The sequence below is a fragment of the Neolamprologus multifasciatus genome, chromosome 15, assembly GCF_963576455.1.
Source record: "Neolamprologus multifasciatus chromosome 15, fNeoMul1.2, whole genome shotgun sequence".
Taxonomy (NCBI): Eukaryota; Metazoa; Chordata; class Actinopteri; order Cichliformes; family Cichlidae; genus Neolamprologus; species Neolamprologus multifasciatus.
Window position 1 is genome coordinate 2,851,540 of NC_140453.1, and position 16,667 is coordinate 2,868,206.

Sequence of the window (16,667 nt, forward strand, 5' to 3'; positions counted from 1 at the left end):
CAGAGGGAGATGCCACGGATAAGGTGAGATGGGGGCTGATGGAGTCGCTGCGACAATCCGTAAAGGGAGGATGTGAGAGAAGAAGAAGAAGAAGAATTCTGATGGCAGAATACAGTTTAACACGTCTGGCACATGTTATATGTCCAAACATCAATTTTTTCACATAGGCAGAAAGAGTTATATCATTTAAGAAGAGACCAAATGTAGTGGTGATACTATTGTTCTAGTATGATGACACCATGTCATAACTTATTACCATAATTACTCTCATATTGAACTGGAAAATTGTAGTTTTTATATCCTCTCATCTTCACTGCACATAAAGCAACACAATCACACTTCCAGCAAAGAGAAAACTTGTGCAAACACGCAACCTCCGCACAAAAAGGCCAAGTCAAGACTCTTGACCAGTGCTGGTGAGTAAGCTTGCAGAAAGTGTGAGGAGAAAAAAAAACAGGAATTCATATTTGTGCAAGTTTATTTCAGTCACTGTATTCAATATTTATAATAACGTCTTTGCATCACCCCTTTTGTGCCTTTACTGTACAGAATGACTTTCCACTCTGCAGTCTGCAAGAGGGGAAACAAGTGGTGGTGAGTCATCTTTCAAATCGCTGCACCGTGGGGCTCGGTTTGCAGAGGGAGAGGTAAATTCAAGACATTTTATATTCTACTGGCCGTGGCTTTAAATTAAAAGAACATATGCACCGGCCTGCTGCAGAGGAAGGCATTCAACCGACATACTGATGTGGAAAATTGGGTTGGTGGGGATTAAATGTGTCGTTTCACACTATTGGTCAAAATGTAATTTCGGTTACTGCTCCGCCCATGAAAAGTGACAAATTGAAATGCACTCTGTGCCCAAACATCAGGATTTAAAGAGGGGGGGTGCATTTGCTTGTCATTTTTGGGTGTAACGTGTTCAAAGGTTGAGTAACTGGACTAATCTTATTTTTTGTTGTTTATTCACAGTTTTCCTTAAAACGCATTTTCTCAGCTCCGTCATTTTAAATGTCAATTTAAATCCATTTCTTTTCCAGTGAGACCTCACAAAACTGCTCGGGCCAAAGTTGGAACAACTGACACCGTGTGGGAGTGGGCCTCCCAAATGTATTGAAAGGTGGGTTGGTTGTCACTGTGGGAACACTGCTTACACACTGGCTCGGCAGTGGTGGAAAACAGATAACTGTGATGCCAGAAAGTGCATCTCTGGGGTTTAGCAGTAGTGGTATAGGTACTGATGTTTGATATGTGAGATGTAGATATTGTGGATATGATAATAGCTGTTGGAGAAGCAGCAGTAGGTCCCCTGATAGTCTACATGAGCTTTTCCAAAGTAGAACAGAAGCAGATAAGACTCTAATCTCAGTAATAGCAGAAATGGCTTTTCTGTCCCCATGGAGACGGATGGGGGTCAGTTAGCCGCTGTCCCGGTGAGATCCCAAACCACAAAAATGGCTGAGACGAAGGGAGCATGGCACTCCTCGGAGAACACGCAGTTTTTCCAGCTGAGGAAGAAGAATTTTAAAGTGTCCCTCAGTTGGTTTTTTTCTCACATTTACAGCTCCACCAGACACTCTCTCCCCCCCCCCACCGTACGAGACAAGACAAATGAAATTAACGAGCGCAGTGGGATAAATAGTGTCAAGTTTGTGTCTCGAGTGTTGGACAGGTGTTTATGTGGTTTCCCCTCGTAGACGGAGACATGCTTCAGCTAATTTCAAATTGCTTTGAGTGATGAATTGAGCTCTGAATGTATACTGCCACAACATGAATTGCCAACAGCTGTGAAGCAATTTAATATCGTGGAAATTAAAGACTAACCGATATAAAAGCTCTTAGAATCCTGTGGCGCTAATGTGGGAATGCGGTGAGTCAGAGGGGAATATTGTTCCCATAAAGAATTCAAGGACTCAATCACACCTTTCAGATGCAGCTACCTCTACACCTCACTCGTTCCGAGGGCACAAAGAAAACGAGAGCGAGTAGAAAAGATGGAAAGTAATAGGAAGACAGCGTTACAAGGAGAGCTTGTAATAAATCATGAATAAAGAGAGGCAGAGAATGAAAGACAGGTTTTGGTGGTTGCAGAAATTTGTTTGTAATATTCTTTGACCTGGAATTAATCAGCGGGCGCTGTCATTAATTTTGATGGATAGTAGCGCGTTGCGCCGTCTCCATTGTTAGCTCAGGCCTGCGACCACCTCAATTACCGCTTGCTCAATCCAGCCGTGCCCATTTCATATGTCCTGAGCTTTTGTTATTCAGAGGAACATTTGATTTAGTGCCACGTTCAATTTCAACAGGGCAAACACTAAAAGTCACAATTACAAACACGCTGCTGTCGTGAATCCTCTTTCGCTAAATTTGTTTTGGGCTTGCAGAGGTCAGTTTCATTTTGCCACTCAAAGGACACGCAAGGTATCTACATGCACAAGCCCTGAAGCCCTGATAATACTCAATAGAAATGACATTGATAGTGTTTTCCCATGCACAAAGGGATTCCTGTGAACACTCTATACACTTTGTTATGGTATCAGCCCAAATAGAACAACTTGCTTTCAGACTGCTGGTTTAGGTGGGGTGGCCTAGTAGATTGGGAGGCCCTTGTCCAGTGGAACAAGCTCCCAGTTTGGCTTTGGGAGACGGGAACTGTCTCTACTTTTAAGATGAGGTTTAAAGCTTTCATTTTTGATAAAGCTTATATTTATGGCTGCACAAGATGACCTTGATCCATCCCTTAGATGTGCTGTAATAGGTCTAGGCTTCCTATGATGTAGTGAGTTTTTCCTTTTCACTCACCATGTGTTTATACACCATTCGGCATTTAATCATTAATTATTATTAAATTGTGCATTTTGACCTGTCTCCCTCCCCAATGCATCGCAGCAGATGGATGCCCCTCCTCTGCTTCTATCAGAGGGTCCTTCCTGTTAAAGGGAGTCTTTCCTTTCCAGTGTCTCAAAGCACTTTCTCTTTACTATTTGTGGGGTCTTTAGCTTACAATATAAAGCTCCTCAAGATGACCATTGGTGTGATTTGGTGGGATATAAATAAAATTTAATTCAACTGCTGCTTTGATACAAAGAGGATTTTAGGAGGCGGATAGTCAAATATGCTTCCAATCCAGGAACAGATCCATTAATATCTCTTATGTTATCTGCATCCACGCTGGAGAGATTATATCTCTCGGCTGGCCTGGGAACGCCTTGGTGTTCCCCCGGACGAGCTGGAGGAGGTGGCTGGGGAGAGGGAGGTCTGGGCCTCTTTGCTTAGGCTGCTGCCCCCGCGACCCGGCCCCGGATAAAGCGGATGAAGATGGATGGATGGATGGATGTTATCTGCAGTATTTGCCCAAAGAGCGGGGCTGATGAAGTTTGAACCAACTCGAGCATTTGAACACCCAAGCACTTTTGTGTTCGAAACACACCCTCTGCACTGCACAGTACTGGAGCTGCAGAGTGGAAGAGGCTGCCTGTTCCAATGCATTTTTTTGCCACAGCAATTTGCATAATTTTGAATAATGTCCCAAAAAAGTTTGCTTGGCAGAATAATGTGATTTGGCATTATTTATAAAGAAAATAGACTTTCTTTTGATGCAGTCCCCATCAAATCATTCCATGTAATTATTAGCGTAATACGGGAAGTCTTAAGTGAAATGCAGGGCAGTGCACAGCCAAGAATATGAGATTAAAGTTTCCAATAATAAACGGAATATGGGTTTAATATTTGCACGTGTTAAAATGCAGCAGATGCATTATTTAGTTCATAATTATTATAAATTATGCATTAAATTAAAAAGTAAATGTAAATAAATACATTTGTTATGGTTCTTAATGTATAAAAATAAAAGAGTGGTTATAAATACTCTGATAATACTTATACTTAAAGAGTCGTTCCAACACTTTATTTTTAGAATTAGAGTGTCCGAACAGCTGAAAGCATTTTCCAGGTTTGCTGACAATAATCGTTAGCTCTGGCCTTCTGTCGCTGAATTTAAAAATAGCCTCTAAAACACAAGAATCACAGCTGACTTCTGTCCAGAAGCAAGTTTGTCAAAGAATCACATTCTCTAACATGCTTTGTCATGTTTTCGACTGATTATACAAACAGCAGCGCCGAATGCTGTCCCGGTCAGTCCTCTAACATGGTGTGAATGGAAAATAAAGCCGAGTTCTCCTTTCACAGCCCCGTTGGTGATAACTGCACAGCGTCTCCTCTCGGCTTAACTGTTTATCCAGACAGATCAGCCTAAGTATTTGCACACACTCCTGGTTTATCTCACTTGTGCCATTGTGCATCCTCAAAGGAATGAAAGCGTATGCTCGCACTAGCTAAAATGTCCAGTGAAATGACTGCAGATGGGTGCAGTGTGGCACTAAGTCAAAGCAGAGGACAGAATAGCCACAAAGGAGACACAAGTAATCAGAGTGGAGAAATGTCACTTTGGCTCTCGTCACCTTTTGCATTGATTGGATGGAAACATAATTAAAGAAGACAGCTGTGCAATCAATAACAAATCCCTACATTCAGCCGCGGGCAGGACTGCGGACCACCCTCTCAGCATCATCTCTCTTTGTCAGTCACACACACACACACACACACCTCTTGGTGATGGACTTGGGAGTAGTGATTCGGAGCGTGATCAAACGTGTCATGCAGCAGCAGCAGACATTATGTAAGAGAGTCATCCCTGCCTGGCTTACTCTTTCTCTCTCTCTCTCTCCCCCCTCCTCTCCCTCTTACTCATTGGCTTTCCCCTCCAAAGGGTGGGAGTGAGGACTCAGCAAAAACAGCCAGAAAACACCCATGAACAGCTCATGTTGGATCTCAAAGCCTCCCACGTGCTCTCATCACCTCATGCTTTCATATGCTGCCGTGGCTCATATCAACACCTTGGCCAATTGGCTGAATCACAGTGTGAAAACTACAGGGAAGGAGAGGAGCTTGCCAGGAAGAAGGCACAACAGACATGTTGTGTAAAAACCGCAATGTTGAACCTGTGAGATTACAAGTATTTATAAGTGTGACTTTTATTTTAGACTCTTTTTTTTGGCATTTTGAGAAAATTAACTAAAACTGAAAAGATCTTTTATTTATTTATTTATTTATTTATTTATTATTTGTCCCAAAATGCACACAACATACAAAAGATCAATAAGCAATAACAACATAAATCGTAAAGAAAGAACAGAGGGTGGTTAGGTAATGCACAAAGACTAATAAGATGCTATCATCTTCACACCACTAACCCTGCTACAGGAAGAGCCATGCTAGTGACTCTCTGGAGCCACAAACAGCAGTGCTTAGGCTTAAAAGCTCTAGTCAGCATCTTAAATAGCACTGCGCTGGTGGTACACGTGTCTACATGTTGTAGCTGTCTGCCCCCGCTCAAAGGCGGTGTCAAAAAAATGTCAGCCAAAAACATAAGCTTCCCTTGATTATGTTTGTGCTGCTGTTGGTCTTTTTGCTGAGATTTTTTTTTATCATGAAAAATGCAGAAAATTATAATAAACAAAGAATTACTTTAAAAAGTAGTGAAAACTGAGTGTCATTAAGGTATTGTTTGTTTCTGCTTCCTCTCCTTCCTCTTTGGTTGTGCCCTTTTCTTTCCTTATCAACATTCCAGCTAATCAGCATTTGGCTTCTTTAAGGACTCCATACAAGGGTACTCAGCCTCTGCATGAAGGTGCCTCCATGACAGTGCAATAGCCTGTTGATGCCTGTAGTTCTTCATGCTATAGCTGTGTATTGTCACTAGAGGGCAGTTTAAAAAATATGTGGACTAAACCTGTTTTTTCTGCTTCAGTTTATTTTCTGCCACAGAGAAAACAGAAATAAATGAAGAACTTCTTTATAACAAAGTGAAAAAGAGAATGTCGAAAATAACCCAAACTCTCCACTGATATTTCATATTTTGGTCACACTTCTTATTGGGGATTTATACTTCTACAGGAAGAGCCCGTTCTCACTCCCGAGGCATAACATGCCGACGTTTTGTCACGTCCCGCGGCGTTCCTGAGGAAAGCGAAAGGAGACCTTCGGCGTTCTTATGGTACGCGGCGGGTTATGGCTGATATCCAGTGCAATGACGCTCCCGCGGTAATAGACGTTCCAGCCCTGTATTCCAGCCCTAAACCTAACCTTATCCCTAGCCCTAACCATAACCTTTTTCCTGATCTTAACCATGACTTTAATGATGTTAAATAGCGCGTTTCTAAGCGATTTGAAGAAAAAGAGCGAACATGTGTAGATTGAGTCCATACGGTTCCTTATATTTCCTCATTTTTCCGAGGTCGTCATTTAGGACCGTGGTGGGTAGCCGAAAACGTAATATGTTGACGATTTGTCACCTAGCGTAAAATGTTACGCTTTGGGAGTGAGAACGTGTTGACAGGAAAGCTACATTGTAGCTATCTCATTGCTGCAAACCACTCTGGAACTTGAACTCTCTAAAATGTAACAATACAGATACAATGTAACACATTGTATCAACGCAGAGTGCAACTATTGTGATTTGCCTGTACAGTACTGTTGATTCCTCCTGTGCATTTCTGGCTACATTTTCACCACAATCTTTACATTTATCAATGAGAGAATAGCAATCAGCATCTCAGTAGAACTATATAATATAGCATCATCATAGGGATTCACAAATGTCAGCAAATGGAGGGAGGTTACTGAAACTGTCGGAATGGACATGAGGAATGTACAAAGAAGTTTATGGGCAAATATGTTTATCCCTGAAAACACCTGACCACAGCCCCTCATATAGATTACATTGTAGGCTTTACAAAGATTCACAGCAGACGTGTTAATCAGACCAAACTATTCCATTTGCTGTTCATAACAATTTTTTTTTTATCAGTTGGCAAAAAACTATGCAGCGTTATAGCTGTTTCGTAACATGCTAGCTAGTGTTAGCTTGAAATAGCCATTGTCTGAATTTCCAAAATACACAAATTGGTGTCAATAAAGAACCATAAATCAGCTTCAAAACACTGGCAGTATGTGTAGACTTTACTCTGCCCCTCACCCGGTGGCAGTTGGGATAGGCACCAGCCTCCCACCACCCTGAATGGGTAGATGGGTGGATAGAATCAGCTTTAACATACTGCTGATGCTGATGTAAAACAAGTGCATTAGTGTTTATTTACTGGCACAACAACACAAATTTCAGCAGATGTTGTTATTATTAATGTTAACAGGGTGGCAGGTACAACATGATTATGTTAACTGCTGAAAGTAAGGTAAGAAATGAACATACTGAAACACCACAGGAATTTGAAACGTCTACATCTACTGCCAGTGGCGATCCTAGCCTGTTTGGCGCCCTGGGCGTAAGACCTCATGGTAACACTAGAGTGAAAGTCAGGAGATTGTCAAATTCATTATTTCTGTGTGTGCCGTGGACATCTACAAGTTTCAGTTGTTTAGGTATTGTTGAAATATTTCAATCCCGAGCAAAGCAGTAGACTGAGAAATAGACTTTACCAACCCCAGAGCCATTGTTATCTTTTAAACGTTTAACTGAAATGTGAAGGTTTTAAGGATTATCAGGTCAGTGCTCAATGCTGCTGCTATATCGCCTGATACCCCAAAAAATGCTGTTAATTTTTTTTTTTTTTTTACAAAATCCCAAAATATGCAATTTGTTCAAATCCATTGTGAGAGTTTATTCATTTAGTCTGTGTTTTAGCCACCGGTTAACCTACTGGACAGGCAAAACTGGAATCAGCACTCAGATGGTGTGCCTTGTGCTTACACAAGCTTACTGCAATACAACCATCTCAGCATGCAAAGTGGGACAGAAAATTTATTTTTTAATGCATTAAAGACCTAACGTATTAAATATCCAGCAGTGGAGGGGGCTGTATGTAAGAAGCACAGCTGAACTTGTGCAGATTTCCTTGGTTCCTTATTTTTCTGCTAAAACATGTAAGAAGATCTGATTTATTTTTATTTATTTTTTTGCCAAATCTGCTTGTTGGCGTGTCTTGGATAGGTAAATGATACCCCAGGCTATAATTCTGAGAGCAAGTTGCATCGGGTTCCCTTATCAATGTGTGTTTGTGGAGTCTACTGTACATCTGGGGTCCCCCCTGGGGTAAACAGTGGCTCTATAAGCTCCTTTAGCAGGAGATAATTCCATGAGTAGATTAGTTGGAGGTTTGAGGCCGGTTACACCCTCTGTCCTGCCTGTGTGCCCAACGGTCACTCATACTGTGGAATCAAAAATCCCCGCTAGATCTAGGCTACAATGTCAGAGAGTGACAGTCGGATCGCCACCCCCGAGAACCGACACAGACACACTACTCAGACACAAATACACACTGAGATACGCTGATAAACACTGTTCCTACTGTAAGCTTTGTTGATAGCTAATATTTCATGCATACAACTTCTTCTGTCAGCTTTATGAACAGACTATGCAGGGTCTCTTGGTTTGGGAGCAGCGCTGCAGTCCCACAGTAAAATCTAACTTTGAAGAAAGCAGGAACTTAAAGGACTTGTGTGGCAAATTGTCCTCTTTTAGTCTTTTACTCTTATTAACAGGGTCTATTCAGCTTTATCTGTGTGTTCTCTTCCCTGACATTAGCCAAGGTCTAAATAATTAATGTATTGTAGGAGGCATCTTTTCATCTTTTCACTTGATGCATTTCTTTTGTGAGCATCCTTTTTCACTCTGGCAGACTACTGCACTTAAAAGAATTCAAATCTTTTAAGTGGATTTATTTGATTATTATTTATTTAATTTTTTTTTTTTAGAAAATTCCAAGCAGTTAATATTGAAATCATTGTCGAAGGTATAGAATGGACAATTGGAAAAAAAAACTTTTTGGAAAAATTGTGCAGAAATGAGTTCTGAGATAACGTTAGCAAAGGATTTGTTAATTTATTACATTTGAACTGACCTAAATATTGGATTACAATATAAAATGTTGAACAAAGTTTCTTTAACCTCTGGACTGGTTGCTTCACCTCCCAGAGGTTTCTTCCTGTTAAAGGAGAGTTTTGCGTTCCCACTGTCGCCAAACGCTTGCTCAGAGGGGGTCATGTGATTGTTTTCTCTGTATGTTTTAGGGTCTGTACATTCAGTGTTGGGAAGGTTACTTTTAAAATGTATTCCATTACAGATTACAGATTACATGCCCCAAAATGTATTCTGTAACGTATTCCGTTACGTTACTCAATGAGAGTAACGTATTCTGAATACTTTGGATTACTTAATATATTATCATGCTGTTTACAACTACATGAATGTACTATTGCTGTGATTTATTACTGTTACTGAAGGTCCGCGGCTCCGAACCGTAGTAAAGGGACCTCTGGCTAATACGGTGGGTTCTGTGTCGGGCTCGTAGCCGAAAACTAGCTTTACTTTGTTGTCTGGGTCACTTTGCTAGCAGAGACAGAGAGAGGCGTTGAAAGGCTGCTCCAACAGAACTTATTGTTTTTGGAGGAAAACACGAACACGGTGTACAGTCGAGTCTTAATAGCTTACTTACAACTGGGCTCGTCAGGCTCTCTTCTTGGCTGCAGTGGTTATTATTATATTTACATGCTTCCAGCTCCCGTTTTTGCTCGATGACAGCTCGTACTTTTCCTTTTTCTCCCTCCCTCGCTCACAGACACATAACGGGTATGACAGTCCATTCTCCCTGCAGCACGGACTACACTGCCCATGATGCTACATTCTTTAGAGCTATACCTGTAGCATTCTGCCTGTTAGCTTAGCACAACAACAACAAAAAGGCCTCTCTCACCCAGGAAACACGCAGAGAGAGAGCGTCACCCTGTAACCATGGCAACCGTAACGCTGCCGCCTGGAACAACAGAACGTAGCTGTCAAACAAAACCCAAACAGTCCTGACCCGCCACAATATGAAACAGGGAAGTACCGCCGTGTAATCCATTTATTTCAACAAAGTAACTGTATTCTAAATACCACCTTTTTAAACGGTAACTGTAACGGAATACAGTTACTCATATTTTGTATTTTAAATACATAACGGCGGTACATGTATTCCGTTACTCCTCAACACTGTGTACATTACAGTATAAATCATCATGAGGCACTGTAGCCGTGCCTGTGTGTGTATCAACACAAATGTTAATGTTAATTTAGTTAACTATTAAATAATTAGCTACACCAGAGTCATGTAATGTGTCAAAAATGTGTTTACACTTTTTTTCCTATGGAAACAGGTTTTTTCTGTGTGTCAAAATTGTTACAAAAAACCAAAGTTTTTTTTGTTTGGGTTTTCTTGTCTCTTGGTTAACATCCAACAGCCATTCCCCATACCGGGAACACTATTTCCAAACATATGCAGTGCTATATAGCAGCCTCAGCACCAGGAAGACAATCCTTACCAACATCAGCATCTTGCAGCGCTGCAGATAATGAAAACAGCTGCTGATGTGCTGAAGCTCCCTGTTGTTATAGCGATTGCACTTTTAACAGTATTAAAAACAAACTGCGATTCAGCTCTTGCAGCAGCTACAATTGAACATTTCTGTAGACATCTAGCTGTTGTTACTATTCTATTAACCTCGATTCTTTTGTCCCCATGATAGAACAGAGAAAACCCGACTCATAGTGGTCAAAACATTTTATATTTCTTTTTCTTCAATCATCTTCCGGAAGACAGAGACCCCTGCACCGCCCAAACGCCAGTTGCAGGATCTCGATACCAACATTCCTTATATGGCAAAGTTCCTCTTTTCTGTGTCTTATTTATTACAGTTTTTTTTACAGCCGCTAGGACACATTTCTCAATACTTAGGTCACTTTTGCAAAACTCTTCACACAATTCTCCTAACTGACCTTCAGCTTGGCAAAGCAGTTCATTTCACATTCAAAATGCACTACAACTACCAAAACACTTTATTCAGGTCTCAAATAAACTCATTCTTCCAGAACACTAGCAAAGGTTGACAGCCGACAAACACACTTTGTCACCCACAAAACAATGACCTACAAAACACTAACAACATGTAGCATTACAGTGTTTTCTTGTGTAAAACAAGGACACATCTCTGTTTATAATTTCAATATATGTTACTGGAATGAATCAGACATCATGCAGAATTTGTTAATATTTGTTTATGTATTTTCATTTTTTTGCACTAAGTAATCCCAAAATACAAGAATTTGTATGCACACCATCCACTGATACACATACAATAGTAATGCTAATCTACTCGGTCTTCTCCATTTGGCCACAGGTTCTCATCCACATCACATCTTATGTCATCTAGGGCAATACACCTAGGAAAGAATCTTTTTTAGATTTTTAGATTTTTAGATTTAAAATATGTTTCAATAAAATATTGCTGTTGAATTTTGCTGTCTTATTCAGTTTTGCATTATGTTATTGTTTTGACCATAAGTTTAACAGTTTTGAAAACAGTATGTAAGTACATGCAAAATGTCCTGTACGTACAAAGATTTTTGGCAGTTGTTGTGTCTGAGTGAGAAAATAATTCATGAAATTTGAGAGATGTAGTCATTGAATGCATTTTGTGCCAAAACAATGATAACTGATCCTCAGTTTAGCCCACATAGACTTCTGTTGTGCTCACTGTGTGAGGAGTTTTGCAAAAGTGACCTAAGTATTGAGAAATGTGTCCTAGCGTCTGTAAAAAACTGTAATATGCCTGTGCACTAAAACTTCCTGTGCAGCTTGCAAGAACTTCCCCTTTCTAAGGTCTGTTGCCAGGGCAACCTGTCTAAACTTAGTCTCACTCTGTCCGTTCCCCATATTCTGCAAAGTATATTTGTAATTTCTATTTACATTTCTAATTTATAACTAAGTAAATGAGGGACATTTAAGAGGAGAAGGAATTGTTGTACTAAACCTTCTCTGCAGATTTGAAAACGTTGTGCCTCTGAAAAGAAATTCAGTTGACTGGTTTGAGGGCAATTATATATTACAAACTGTAAGTAATAAGAGAAAAGTGTGTGTGTGTGTTTCTTTAACCCCAATCTTAAGCTTGTTATATCCTCCCTATCATATCATATCATTTATACTAATAATTATTGGACTCTTTCAGCCACGGTGGAAATTATGTAAAAGTCACAATAGGCAGGTCAATTTACTTTTTAGTCCAGGCTACCAGCTGGGTGCTAAGAGCGTGCCACAAGTAAACAGGTAAGCAATTTCTACTGGCATTTTTATGACCTTACATACATCAACTTTATACTGGAATGCTTGCTATTTGGCATACTTCTGCATATTAAACTCACTTATGTAATAGAGTTGCTCACTCTAATCTTTCATACATGTAGAGGCCTGCAATTATAAATGCCCCGCCCCCTCTCCAAAAAAAGTATTTTAAACCTCTCAAGATCTCATTACAAATGGAAACATATAAGCTTGTGCCTATTTTCATTATTTATATGCATCCATCCGGCCATTAGCTATACTCGCTTACCCTTTGGAGGGTTAGAAATGTCATTATACATTCATGAAGATAATCTGACTTTCAAATTGAAAGCAGAAATACAGCTACACACATCTGACATGGAGAGACTTCCAAGACAATCTCGTGGTGTGATACAGCCCCAATGCTCCCTCGCAGCTTGTGTTAAGCACAGTGTCCTTTCCAGTAAATCTGAGCACGGTGTGAGAGCAAGAGGAGAGTTGGTGGGCCGGGGCTGATAACATGTTGTGATTGGGTAATGGGCCTAATGTCCCATGCAGTGCTTATCCTGCTTCCCAGATGGATGATGAACTGGAAATGGGGGGGGATGCGTGGGTGGGAATGGGCTTCCTTGCCCCAGGGACTAAGAGAGGAGGAAAAACACTTGGATACTGTCTTGTTCATGAGGGCAGGAGAGAGGCGCTGATGGAGATGTGATTTGTACAACGTTTAAATGAAAAGTTTTTCAATAGTGCCGAAAACCCTCCGTTCAAATGTGAGCAAAAATATGCCGTTCTGTTTAGGCATTCTTACTCTGAGAATGAGTTGCTCATATTTCCACATATTGATTGAACTGTCACAGACCACAAATAGTTGAAATGACCCCTTTAAGAGTGAGAATTATTCTCCAATCAGGCCAACCATAAATAGACTCCCGCAGAGCCCCAGCGGAAAGCAGATTTGCGTGATTGCCCATGCACAGAGCCAAAACATTCAACAAGTACTCGACAGCACAGAATAAGTATCACTGGATATTCTTTCTGAGTTTCGGTCCAGGGGGCATGGCGCCAGTGACTTGCTCCCTCTACTCTGCTCCGGTTGTGGGCAAAAGACCTGCAACTGAAAAATAAAGGCTATCTCCCTCTCTCTCCCTCTAAGGCCCGAGTCTATCATCTGCTGGAGATTCTGCTCCCTCGCCCAGAATTCAAACAAATCTGAGTGAATGAAAGGTGATAGTGGAAAGAGGGCAGAAGAGAGAGCAAAACAAGGACATGCCGGCACGCCTATTGTAAAAAGGTTTGAAGAATCTTGAACAAGTGTGTTAGAGCTTTGAGAATTCTGCACACACAAGAAGGTGCAGTTAAAAGCAAGGAGAGAGAGCAAGCGCAGAGGACTGAGTAGAAGTCAAAAGGAAGATGAAAGGGGTTTTCTTCTATCCCTCCATTGACCCTGGGGCTCGATTGATAGCTGTCACCTGCTGAGATGGGTATCCACCTAAAGGGCCACAGCTAAATGCATGACTACCGATGTGTGTGTGTGTGTGTGTGTCTGGGACAGGATGTGTTTGAATCTATTCAAAGAAAGCTAGATGAGTCGAGTGAGAGAGACATTCAAATTCACTGCACAACACTATAAACATGCATTATGTGATTATGCATGTGCAAAAACAGGCAGCTGTTCCAGCTTCTAACATGGTGGGGAAAGAAGCCCACACTTTACTTCAGGCATTCAAGGAAAGTGCCTCTCAGGAGCTGATACTGCTAGTAAATGGAAAGACTGCCTTCACGCTTATGTGTGTGCTTGTGGAGGCGGTTGTGTGTGCGTGTGTCCGTATGTGCAGGAAAGAGCATTTAGCTACAGAATTAACTGCACATCGATGCACCTGGAGGCTTCGTAGTTTCTACTTTCACAGCTGGACGTGGTGAGTCCTTATGTGTCTAATGAAAACAGCAAAATCTGCAGACACACAAAGAGAGAAGCACATTGCCTCGCGCTACATCTACACACAGTTTTAGAGAATCTGCTCGACTATCAAAAGTGTTTTGCTGGAAAAAACATTCACATGGTGGAAGTTAATTAGGTTGCTTTATTCACCGAATTGTCTCTGCTTCTTTGCAGTTAATTGCTGATTTCGCTAGATAACTGTGTCTAAAGCCTTTGATGGAATAAGTTCTGCAAGACACTCCAACCCTGAAACATTGGAATTAAGCGTGAAAAGTACACAATGTTAAACTGTTTTTCTCCGGCAAGTTTTCTGCTTCCTTTTCTGCACAGGTACCAGTTGTGTTTGAATTGAATTCACTGTTTTCTGTAGATCAAGACGTGGCCCGTGGCTTTATTCCCAACTGGTTTGATCAGTATTTGCTTGACCCATAATTTGTTTGAATTTAGTGGCCTGTTTCACTTATACGTCTTAAATTAATAATGACTGTGTAAAAGATTAAAAAAAAGAAAGATGACAAATGTATCAAAATATCACCTGACTTTGCAGTTGTTGCAGCTTTAGTGTCTTTCAGCTCATTGTTTTGGTTCCCTTTCGTTAGCCTTGTTTCCATTGGTTGCAGGTTGCTACCAGTGTTGGGGAGTAACGGAATACATGTACCGCCGTTACGTATTTAAAATACAAAATATGAGTAACTGTATTCCGTTACAGTTACCGTTTAAAAAGGTGGTATTTAGAATACAGTTACTTTGTTGAAATAAATGGATTACACGGCGGTACTTCCCTGTTTCATATTGTGGCGGGTCAGGACTGTTTGGGTTTTGTTTGACAGCTACGTTCTGTTGTTCCAGGCGGCAGCGTTACGGTTGCCATGGTTACAGGGTGACGCCGTCTCTCTCGCTGTGTGTTTCCTGGGTGAGAGAGGCCTTTTTGTTGTTGTTGTGCTAAGCTAATAGGCAGAATGCTACAGGTATAGCTCTAAAGAATGTAGCATCATAGGCAGTGTAGTCCGTGCTGCAGGGAGAATGGACTGCCATACACGTTATGTGTCTGTGAGCGAGGGAGGGAGAAAAAGGAAAAGTACGAGCTGTCATCGAGCAAAAACGGGAGCTGGAAGCATGTAAATATAATAATAACCACTGCAGCCAAGAAGAGAGCCTGACGAGCCCAGCTGTAAGTAAGCTATTAAGACTCGACTGTACACCGTGTTCGTGTTTTCCTGTGAAACAATAAGTTCTGTTGGAGCAGCCTTTCAACGCCTCTCTCTGTCTCTGCTAGCAAAGTTGACCCAGACAACAAAGTAAAGCTAGTTTTCAGCTACGAGCCCGACACAGAACCCACCGTATTAGCCAGAGGTCCCTTTACTACGGTTCGGAGCCGCGGACCTTCAGTAACAGTAATAAATCACAGCAATAGTACATTCATGTAGTTGTAAACAGCATGATAATATATTAAGTAATCCAAAGTATTCAGAATACGTTACTGTCATTGAGTAACGTAACGGAATACGTTACAGAATACATTTTGGGGCATGTATTCTGTAATCTGTAATGGAATACATTTTAAAAGTAACCTTCCCAACACAGGTTGCTACTTAAGCATATAATCACTGATTAACAGAATACACAATCTCTACTCACCAGCCAGCAGACAGATGAACCATTAGTGGAGCACTTCTTCTTAAGAGTCAGATTTTCCTCAGAGGTAAGTGTAGATAAAAACAGAAATAAGAAGCTATAAATATTGGAGTTTAAAATACAAACATAATCAAAGAGAGCTATGAGTCAGCTGGTGAATGAGATTAACGTACTGTGACCTGGGGGACGTTCCATCTGCATCTGATTAATTACGTATATAACATTTCTAACAATGTTAGAATTGTTACAGCCATTAATCAAATGGCTGTAATGCAAATGCAATGTAGTTATGCAATGTAATGTGAAAAATATTAATGAAAAGTACTATCCAATTCCAAGTGCATTTTTCCTTAGCTTTAGCATCTTTTAGCCAATCGTTTTGTTTTTTATGCAACTCAAATTTACTGCAAATTGGTTTTCATTTCACAACATTCAGCTTGGTGTCCAGCTGCAGCAGCATGCAGCTTTATGCAGGAAAATGCTGATAATCAGTCGGCACAGAGAGAAACCGAGCACCTGTCTGGTAGTAAAACACTTAAAGTGGGGAAAATAATTATTTGACACCCCTCCCCCACTGAATTTGTAGGTTTGCGCTCTTCCAAAGAAATGAGCAATCTCTAATTCTTATTGTAGTTTCATTTTAATGGAGACAAAATATCAACCAAAAATCCAGAAAGACCACATTACATTAAGTTATGTTTTGCTTGGGGATCACATATTTCCTTTGCCTAATGACCTGCAAATCAATTTATAACTTGGGGGAAGAATCATTGTTAGCAAGCACAGCGGTCAGACATTTCTTGTAGTTGGTCCCCAGGTTACAGGAGGAATCGTGGACCTCTCCTATTTACAGAAACTCTTTAGATCTAAATCTTGGCTGCTCCAGCTTCCTCCACATCTCCTATAGGATTGAACCACTGAAATAAGCTTTACATTGTCAT

At 40.8% G+C, this 16,667-nt stretch overlaps 1 long non-coding RNA gene across 1 annotated transcript in view; it reads right to left on the minus strand.

Annotated features, from left to right (window-relative positions):
* Positions 1–16,667, minus strand: part of LOC146501290 (uncharacterized) — a 110,073-nt gene that overhangs the window by 2,791 nt on the left and 90,615 nt on the right. The gene's annotated exons all lie outside the window — the stretch shown is intronic.